The sequence below is a fragment of the Camelus bactrianus genome, chromosome 9 (genome assembly GCF_048773025.1).
Source record: "Camelus bactrianus isolate YW-2024 breed Bactrian camel chromosome 9, ASM4877302v1, whole genome shotgun sequence".
NCBI classification, from domain to species: Eukaryota; Metazoa; Chordata; class Mammalia; order Artiodactyla; family Camelidae; genus Camelus; species Camelus bactrianus.
The window spans coordinates 32,186,569-32,197,003 of NC_133547.1; the positions used below are offsets into that span (position 1 = coordinate 32,186,569).

Below are 10,435 nucleotides of genomic sequence, written 5' to 3' on the forward strand. Positions count from 1 at the left end.
ATTTCCTCTGCTCAATCTAACTGCCCAGTTGGCATTTCCTTAGCACATAAATTGTGTCTGCTTATCTGCAAAAGTTTACACATCACACCCACAGCTGGGCATCTCAATGACCCACATCCTCTCCAGGTTTAGATAAATAAGAATCATTTTGCAATAAATCATGTCTCTGAAAACCTCAGTAGCAGTGCCAACTTCAATTCCAGTTCCAGATCTCTTCTTTAGCTATTTGAGTATATCCACGGGACACCACAGAAGAGGGTAGCCAGGAGTAAATACTCTACTGCCGTCTGAACGATGGATTCTGTTCTTACCTATCCATCTGAATCTCAAATGCCTTTTGGTGTCCTTACAAATTGGTGACAACCTCAAAAGCCTATAGGGGCCAGGAAAGTAATATATATAAGTAGACATGAGAAAAACAAGGACACGAGCTTTACAATGAATGTCAGCCCTCACTGAACTTCAGTGTGAGGGAAGAGTAGGGATGGGGAGAGTACACACCACTACTAAAGGGAAAATTTTCATTCAGCTTCAGCCAGTTGTTGCCAAATGGGAATAAGAACTTTGTGTTCACAAATATTTGTTGTTTTTTTTTAAACAAAGATTCAGATTTTATGGTTGAAATTAAACATGCCTAGGGCCACATCAATCATCAGGCTGCTAATTCATAACCTCTGTCTTATCGCTAAATATATATATATATATATATATATATATATATATATATATATATATATATATATGCTCACTTCTAAATAGATGAATCCCTGCTTTGCTTGTTGACGGTGTTCTCCTGGGTAACTGACAGATTCTTCTGGAATAGAAACTGGTGTTTCAAAAGTCCTTTTATACTTAGAGCATACACTAAGAGCTCTATAAATGCTTATTGTTGAATTCAGTTTGCAAAATGGACTCCTTTTTAAGGCACAAGAATCTCTGCTACCTCACCTCCTTAATCTTACCTGATTGGTTGTGTTTTGTAGCTTGGAAAAGGATGTTTTTACAGTAATGACAAAAAAATACAATTTTTCCTGGTTACTAGTAAATGGCTTAGGCATCCCCTGCTTCATCAAATTTTGACACAGTGAGTCCTGTTTAATAACACATTAAGATCTTGGCTCTGGGTTCAACAACTACATTTCCTTCTTACAGATGATCGACCTTAGCCCAGTTACATTTTCTGTGAATTTCCCCCTTTTCATGTACAAAATGGAGTTTTGTATCTACCTTGTAGGGGTGTTTATGAAGAGTTAAATTGATATTAATCAGGAAAAAATGTTTGACACAATGCCTGCAATTAGATTCTAATTGAGGTTGTTTTTTAATAAACAATTGCATTGATTATAACTTCTGAGAGGACGGTCTATTTGGAAAGAAATGATGTTAGGGGAACTAATAAATCTTCCTTCTCCATCAGAGATACTCAAACCTGGGATTCTTTCACTTCTGATGCCTAGATTTAAATGATATTTTAATATATCGAACCTCTGTTGAATGTAAAACAAAACAACACAGCCACCACCACCACCACAACAAAACATATCTTCATTCTTTCAGGAGCCAAGGTCTTATCATCTTTCAGTTTAGACTAAATATCCTCCTTCAAGTTGTACTTGTGCTTAGAACCGTGGCATTGCCAATTTCCCACTGAAGCCAGAGAGAAATACATCCCAGGGTTTCAATGAAATCTCAGGACGACACCTCCCCAGCCAGCCATCCAAGTACGCTGGGGTGGCATTGCAAGATGACGCCATGTTCTCTCTTTTGGAGAAAGAAAGATGAGAAAGTTCTATCTTCTTGGCTTCAGCTATGTCTTCACAGCCACCACACCTTTTCATATAATTCTTTTTAGAACGTACTGTCAGGATGAAGCCAACAGAGAAAAGTGCCAGCGAACGGAATTGCCATAGCAACACCCTACATTTCTCATCAAGTTTGGCCTTGTGTGGATCATCACACTGAAGCTTGTTTTTCAGCTTGGTGAGAGCCATGGCTGCAATCTTCAGTGTGAAAAATCTCTTCGGCCCATCCAGAAGTTAAAAATAGGAGAGAATAATTTGAATTATTTCACGAAACCTCCATCTGGAATTGCAGCTCCTTCACAAATGGAATTAACTCAGAGAACACTGGCATTTGGGACCACTTAAATTTCCCCTACGGTTTCAGATTGGATTCAGTACTTGTCATTATGACTTATTATTTGTTGAGTGCTAACCAAGTACCCATTTCCTCAGTTCTGAGCAAAACAAAGAGTACAGTACTCATCTCGTTCAAGGGGACAAGATACAGAAGCATAACCCTGAACAAGGATATGGCCAAAGGCTGTGTGTGTGTGTGTGTGTGTGTGTGTGTGTGTGTGTGAGTGGGTGATTTAGTTTCTTTTGATAGCTAATAAATTAGTCTACCTGAGGTCTTCCCTAGACTTATTTTAAAGCATTATTTTTTTAAAAAGCTTTGCCTTTGAGAGTTTTGCTTTGTGGTAAATTAACAATGTTAAAAAAAAGAATTCTAAGAAAAATAACAATATATATACATTAAATACTTAAAAAAAAATGTTCTTCCAGGGTTGTAAAACTAGTCTTTATTTTGGAAGCCTACTTTTCACTTCAAATTCCTGAAAAAAAAGCAGGACTTCCGAAAATGTAGAGATTATGAGTATTAGAGATAATTTTCAACTTATGTTCTACAGAAGTTACCGTAAAAATCAGATGTATTCTTAGAATAAATGAGTCACACACTCTTCATTTACCCCAATACGTCGTTTTGTCATGTGAACACTTTACATGTTGTAATTTAAGGTTATATATGGTCTTTAGTCACAAAAACCCTAAACCTATAAATAATACTGAAAATGTAATTTGCCGTCTTTCCTACAAATAGGATATTATAAATTCATCATCATTATCAAGCAGTATAAACTTGAACTACAAATATTAATTCAAGGACTAATCAAATACTCTGGATCATAGCATCGTTGCCTAGAATTTACAGAATTACTTAAAAAAGAACTTGCAGATATGCAGCATTAGGTTGGTTGGCATAGGTTTTAAATAAAGAAGTGACTGAAAAACTGCCTATCAGTTAGTACATAAAAATAAATGTATAATTAAAGTTGATCATTTTCAAAAGCAGATATCTGTAGAATTCATTTGTTGTTTGTTTCATACAAGAAAACAGAGCAATTATTAAACTTTAAACGTTCTTCCTCTGGCACTGAAACAGACATAGTCATGCAATTGACATATTTTCACAGCCCTTGGCAATGATACATGCAATTTTAATCATGGATATTAATTCTCGTCTTTAAACCACTAGCCCACCCCTTTAACTACCCTATTACTTCACCCTGGTATTTATTTCACTGCCACAAGCACTGATGCATGGAAATTAAACTACAGATATTCATTATTTTCGGCTTTTGCCTCAGTGCATAACATTTTCACTTGTACATTTTTAAGAGGTAAAAATTTCATCACAGGCTTACCATCATGTGACCTCGACCTTGTGGTGATTAAATGTTATGAGGGTTTGGGCATAAAGATATCAGCCAGCAAGGATGAGCTACAGAAACTGGTGACAGGGGAGATGGCTGTGTGACGATGACAGCTGTGAAATAACCTGTGCTCTTAAGGAAAAGTCAGCATTATACACTATAACCCTAACCATCACTTTGAAAGTTAAGGGTCCACAATGAAAAGACCAGAAATTCAATTGTTTTCAAATGACACATTGGGTTACAATATTTTTGTCAGCAATTACTTTGTCACAAAATCGTTTTCTCTTCTTCTTTTTTTCCCCCCTGTGGAGTTAGTGATTGGGACGCTGGATTTTCCCAAAATAACCTTTAATTATAGTGTTTGATCTTGACATTCTTGAGAAGTGCCCTACTGGCTGGTCTTCTGTAAGTACCATCTGTAAGTTTTGATCACAAACTAACTAGTCTTAGAATCGGCCTGGCAAAAAGCATCACGAGTCATTTTGGAAAAAGTCAGACATCGTCAGTGTTCACAGCCTTGAAGCTTGAAATGATTTCTTCCAGCTTTCAGAAGAAGAAAAAATACTTGCTGGCATGAGAGCCTGTGTTAAAATTTTCAAACAAAAATAGGGGAGAAAGCTAGAATATACCAAAAACAACAACAACAACAACAAAAAATACAGCAGACATCTGAATGTACCAGACACTGCATTTGTCAAAATAAGAAAAGAATTTTCAACCTTATTTTCGTATTTAGACCTAATTATTTACACCTAAAATATGACGGATTCATCTTTCTGAAGCACACATCTAAGAGTGGAAGGAAAAGAAAGAAAATGTACAATGTCAGTAATGATGAAGTACGACACAGCCTCTTAAATCAATCAGTGCCTTAATAAGCAGCTGAAAGATGGCCTCAACTAAGGAGGGTGAGCAATACAATATTCACGCTCCTCTCGGCCGGTTAACGCTGGACGATGCCGACCTGCCAAGACCCGGCCATGGCTTGGAGTTGTTAGTGTCACAGCACCACACAGTCACCCTAACAATGAAACACTTAAGACATTAACTTCTTTTTAAAATTTTTTTCCATTTTTTTTGTGTGTATATATATATATATATATATATATATATATATATATATATATATATGACTATTAAAGTATAGTCAGTTTACTATGTTGTGTCAATTTCTGGTGCACAGTACAATGCTTCAGTCAAACATGAACACACATGTATTCATTTTTATATTCTTTTTCACCATAAGTTACTATAGGATATTGAATATAGTTCCCTGTGCTGTACAGTATGAACTTGTTGCTTAACTGTTTTATATATATTAGTTAGTATCTACGTTAACTTCTTTGAACAATCTCAGTGCCTAATTAAGTTCTTGACAGAGGAGGGTGTAGCTCAAGTGGCACAGTGCGTGCTTAGCATGCACGAGACCCTGGGTTCAATCCCCGGTGCCCCTCTAAACATAGATAAACGTAATTACCTCTCCCCCTTAAGAAAAATAAATTTTTTTAAAAAGATCTCGGCAGAAAGTCCATCTTGCAAAGCTGCAATGGTGTCTGTGTTAGTGGCATTTATCATAGGTGGACTGCCGCTTGTGGTAAACCACTTCATGTGCCTTTATTCTCTGTTAACCATGGATTCCTGAAGGATAGTCTGATATGAAGTATTCTTTAAAGAGCAAAACGTTTCCTCTCTGCTGATGTTTTATAAAAACATATCCCCTGAAGAAGCCTGAAATATTTTATGTTTGTGCCGATCCATGGAACAGTCCACATTTGTACTCATAGAGGGGCGCGTCCCTGTGGCAGGTTTTCCTATAGGGTCCTAGAGTCGTCAAGTTAGCATGGCCTGATTTCTTGGTAATTGTCCTAACTTGTACTTGCCAGAAAATTCATGTCAATGTTCATTATAAATAAATAAAGCTATTTTAGAAGAAGTAGTTTATATATTAAATTATCTTCTGATCTCAGTTTCCTAATGACTCCAATATATCTTTCCAGAAATGGACAGAGTGCTGTGACTATGGCCCCTGTTTCCAATGTGAGGTTTACTTCTAGTACTATTAAGTTTGCTAATTTAATGACATGGAAAAATAAATCTTTGTTCACTTGTACTTATATATTGTCCCTTCTTGTGAACACATATCAGCATAAAAACCGTTACTTAAAATGTGAGTAACACTATGCTGTACTGCTGCTAACAATCGCTGTGCGGGTGCGGTCATCACCTGGGAGGCTCAGTCCGTCAGCTGCTGGGCTACGTGTGTTGTCATCACCTTCCTCGTCCTCATCAGTATCGTCATCACAGGTACTGGCGCTGCTTTACTGAGTCTGGGAAGTGTTCTACAGAGGCTGTCTATTTAAAATCCCACAAACCGAAGTTCCAAAAGGTCTATAACTGGCAAGAAGTAGAGTCCAGATTCAAATCCAGGTTTGCCCACTGCCTAAATAATAGTGCATAATATGTTTTAAAATTTAATGCATTTCCCAGACTTCCCAAATAGCCCATTTTCAAAACTGGACACACAGCCGATGTATTATGTACCTGTTATCTCATGGCTGTGTCTGTTTGAGCCCAGATCTCTGGATATAGGAGTCTGCCTCTTCTGAACCTCTCCCTCTTTCTCTCTCTCTCTCTCTCTCACACACACACACACAAAATTAAAATGTGTACTAATGACTACTGATGAAGAAAAAGTTCACACCACACAAGGGCCTATTTTATCTGCCTTAGACTTTTCCCCCTCCTTCTTCCTTGTTCTCCACTCTTTCCTATGACAACAAAACTTTTTGCCCCTTATCTCTGGATAAGTAATGCTGAACACATGAGGAAACCTCTTTGGGGGCGCTGAGCTTTGGAGACTGTACCCAAGTCCCAAGTGGGCTTATAAAAGTTATTTCCATACAAATTCAGTGTTCTTCCTGGAAGAAATTATGGTGAATATCATTTTCTCTGCCTCTCATGTGTAATTCACTTGGAATTATTCGAAAAGTAATAGCATTTTAGTTTCTGAGATTATGTATAGAACACTTTCCTCGAAGATCATGTATTTTTAAGCCATGGTTGCTAAGAAGTTTTGTCCACATCTTCTATCAAAGGCTTGCCATGCACACAGCTTTCCCATGACGGGCAGGTGAGGAAAGCAGGAGGCTCCCAGGACCAAAGAGGCAGTGGTTGTGCAGGGTCAGCTCATCACTGAAAATGGCTACTGGCTGGGGGACTCAGAAATGTAGCACGTGGTCAGCTAGAAAAGAGGAAAGAAGTTGATCGTTCACCATTCTTACCCCTCGGTTTTGGTGGAGAAGTAGGATGAAGAATTTGAGAAACAGTCTTCTCAAGTGATTCCACAGTTTCTTTGAAGTTGAGAGTCAGGATGCTGGAGGGTCTGGGGTGGGACTAAGGAGTAGGAGGGATGAAAAAGCAGCTTCCTGTCGGCTTTGAAGCTCTTCTCTAATAATACATCAACAAACAGGAAAAAGAAAAACAAAATGAAGCTCAATTAATATAGGATTAAATCCAGCTTGAGCTGGAGGGGAAAGAGTAGAAAGCTAAAAGCATCCCATTTCTCAAAAAAGACTTGAACAGTCCTGTCAAATGTCCCCAATTTGGGCCAGATAGGAAACTGAGGACATCTTTCATTTCCTACTGCCATGGATGTCTTAAGGTTGTCTGACCAAAGGGTCAAAGAACAGAACAAAATCATACTGAGCAGAGTCTGAAGAGTTTATCTCAGCCTTGGGAAAGCAGCACAATGTGGTCATGGAAAACTCATTACAATTAGGTTTGAACATGGCTCATGGTCACCACGTCAGAAACAAGGCATTCAGTAAAAATCTCTAAATCCCATGACAAACTTTCTGCAAGTGGCTTCTTTGTGGAAACAAGTGAAGGGACATAACTGTGTCAGAGCTTTGAAGGCAAAACAGAGCTTGTCCGGGTGGACAGAGAGGAAGTGTAAACTTGGTTGTCTACGTTGTTGGCAAAAGTCCAACCAACTCTGGCAAAATTTAGCAGCACATCTCATTGTTGCTTTCTTTGTTTTCAATCACTGCAGAAAAATGCATTAGATTCATTCGGCCAGTTTTTTTTTTTCTCAATCCCATTCACTATAGCTGCCCCAGTAATTACTTTTCTTCCTTACATGTTAATTCTCTTCTCGACAGGTTTCACCTCCTCTACCTTGCTCCAAATGGCACCTGAAGAGTTTTTCTTCAGTCATCCTACTCTATCAAGCTTCTGTCCTGCCTCCCATTACCATCTCCTTCCAGTAAGTGTTCACTGTTTCCACTACTACAGCACTCTGTTCATCCCTTTGCAATTTTGTGACTCTTTATGTAACAATGGCATTCCTCTTTGAAGGGTAGCACTACCTTGCTATCCACTAAGCCCACTGGCTTTTAAAAACAAACAGGTTTATCAAGATAATTTACAAGCAATAAAACTCTCCAATTGCAGGTATACATTTTAATGCATTTTAACAAATGTATAAATTTGTGTAATCCCAACCACGATCGCAGTCTAGAACATCCCTGCTGCCTCAGAAAGTTTCCTCGTGCTCCTCTGCATGAAGAATCCTTTTTATTTTTAATTATCAAAATTCTTAAGACTATTTTGAACAACAGCAACAGTAATTCTTAAAATGTAGCAGTCCACAAGATTCACTTGGCATGCTTAGTAAGACTACAGAGACCTGAACCTCATTCCCAGAAATTCTGATGTTTTATAAACGTTCAGAAATCGGAATCTGACCATGACATGTCACTGATTAAAATAATGCAGTGATTCTCCGTTGCCTCCAAACCTCCAAACTCTGTAGTGTGGCCTGAATAATTTGTTTTGCTTATATTCTCAATTTTAGAACTCTCAGCATTCTCCATCTCCCCTACTCCTGAGGTAAGCTCCTGAAATATCTGTGTGTTTCGTATATCCTTGGCTTTGTTACTGTAGCTCCCTCCACTCAGCGTGCTCCTGTCCCACACTTCCTGAGTCCCAGACGTTCTCACGCATTCCCAGCCTTCAGCAGTGAATTGCTTTACCCTGTGGACTGTTGGGATGTAGTTACCTATCCCACTTCCGGGACCACCAGCCTAGGGTAGAATGGATCACACACTACTTGGGGCTGCCATTGCTTAATATAAATACTTTATTTCCTCTTATTTCACAATAAGCAACTTGAAGCAGAAATTTTAGGTTCAATTCCCTTCTCTTAGTTCCTTAAACCCACCAGGTCCATTACTACCTTGGAGCCTTTCTCCCTAAACACTTCCCTCAGCTTATTCTTCATTCTCATTTTAAATGTCACTTCCTTTATGAGGCCCTGCCTGACCCTCTAATCTCAATGAGTCGCACCGTGGGAGTTGCCCTGGCTAGGCATTGTAAGTGCTCTCAATTAATTAAAATATCTTAATCATGGGGACAAGGGCCTGAGGTGTGATTATTATTCCCGTCTTGCAGAGGAGAAAGGTAAAGTTCACAGGGGAAACTGCACAGCTGTTACGTGGCTGTGACAGGAGGCAGATCTGAGCGGTGTCACTCTGAATATTAAAATGATACTTTGCGTAATTTATTTCTCCGTCACCATTGCAGTAAAAACAAATGTATGTGCGTATGCTTTTTCGCCTCCGTTTCCGTATCTACGAGTGTCATGACCAGATCTTCATTGTTGAGCTGTGCTTTGGGAAACGTGAGGCTGAGATGCGGATGGAAGCTGGGGAAAGCTCTTCCCCGGCTTCCTCACCTACATCCTCAGCTTTTGCAAAAACTACATGTCTATCACTTTTGCCTATTGCATAGGTGCTTTTGATAAACAATTAAAATACTGGAGTAAAAACCCCACAAATCTCAGAACATAAAAGTGCTTTATGAGTGTGATAATATTACTGTCACTGTAAGTCAACCTCAAATAATTACTGCCAGACTATTCACCTAATAATGTACGCTTATACTCGATTCAGACACTTCAAGCATCTTTACTATACAAAAATAAAAAGTATATCCATTTTGTTTAAATAACCACAATAATATCAGATTCTTTAAAGAAAATCCTCCTTAAAAATTCATTAATTTAATTTTGTTAATTTAATTCAACCAACAGAAGAACAGAGCTTGAGAAATAATTAGATTAACTGCACAAAATGGCATTTTGGCCTTCTCTATTAAAAAAAAAAAATTAGTTCAAAATCCAATAATGCCTCCAGCCTATTTGAATTCTATGTTGTCTCAATGAATATAAAATCCAGTAAATGTAGAAAATATATTTCTAGAGAAAACAGTGACTTTTATTTATTTATCTGATGTGGCAACACTCTGAATTGTCGGAGACATTGTGACAAGCCACGTGGCTTGGCATGTTTTAGAAGACACCAAGAGATAGCTGATTGGCCATAAATAAACGTTAAAAATGTTAAAATGTTTATATTTTAATGATAGCTCCCACCGTTCCCCCGCTTCCTTTGGCCACTGAGGGAAATGTAATAACTCTGTGATAATGAAAGTCTAACCCACGGTGAGAAGTCCTATCTTTACTACACATTAGGGGCTAGTTTTTATATTGCTTCGATAACTCTAAACCTTTAAACTCCTCTTTCTAGGGCAAATTCTGCCCTCCAAAACTTAATTGGGCAGAATCCTATGTTGACTCAGAGGGAATAAAATGCTCTCCGTGTAAACCACTCACCCATTAATTTTTCCAAGGCATCAAGGTATCATTTAGTACCTGGAAGGAGGTAATTTACCACATGGTACTTTGTAGGCGCTACTGGCTGAGTGGTCTATTCCTAGGGAGAATGCAGCTCACCCAGGGTCACTATAGAAACAGCCTCCTATTATAATCAGGATTATTACCCTCCGTTTACTTCCCTTTTCTGCCCGAGTCTCTCAGTAACAGCTGGGGGCTTCATTTATAAACAACCTGTGCTCTAAAATGCCCGTGATGCTCACAGC

At 38.4% G+C, this 10,435-nt stretch overlaps 1 long non-coding RNA gene across 1 annotated transcript in view; it reads right to left on the minus strand.

Annotated features, from left to right (window-relative positions):
• Window positions 1–795: 795 nt before the first annotated feature.
• LOC123615505 (uncharacterized) overlaps window positions 796–10,435 on the minus strand; it is a 102,928-nt gene continuing 93,288 nt past the window's right edge. Inside the window, exon 7 of the long non-coding RNA XR_006723115.2 lies at window positions 796–6,943. This is a non-coding gene — a long non-coding RNA (uncharacterized LOC123615505). The remainder of the gene's footprint in view (window positions 6,944–10,435) is intronic.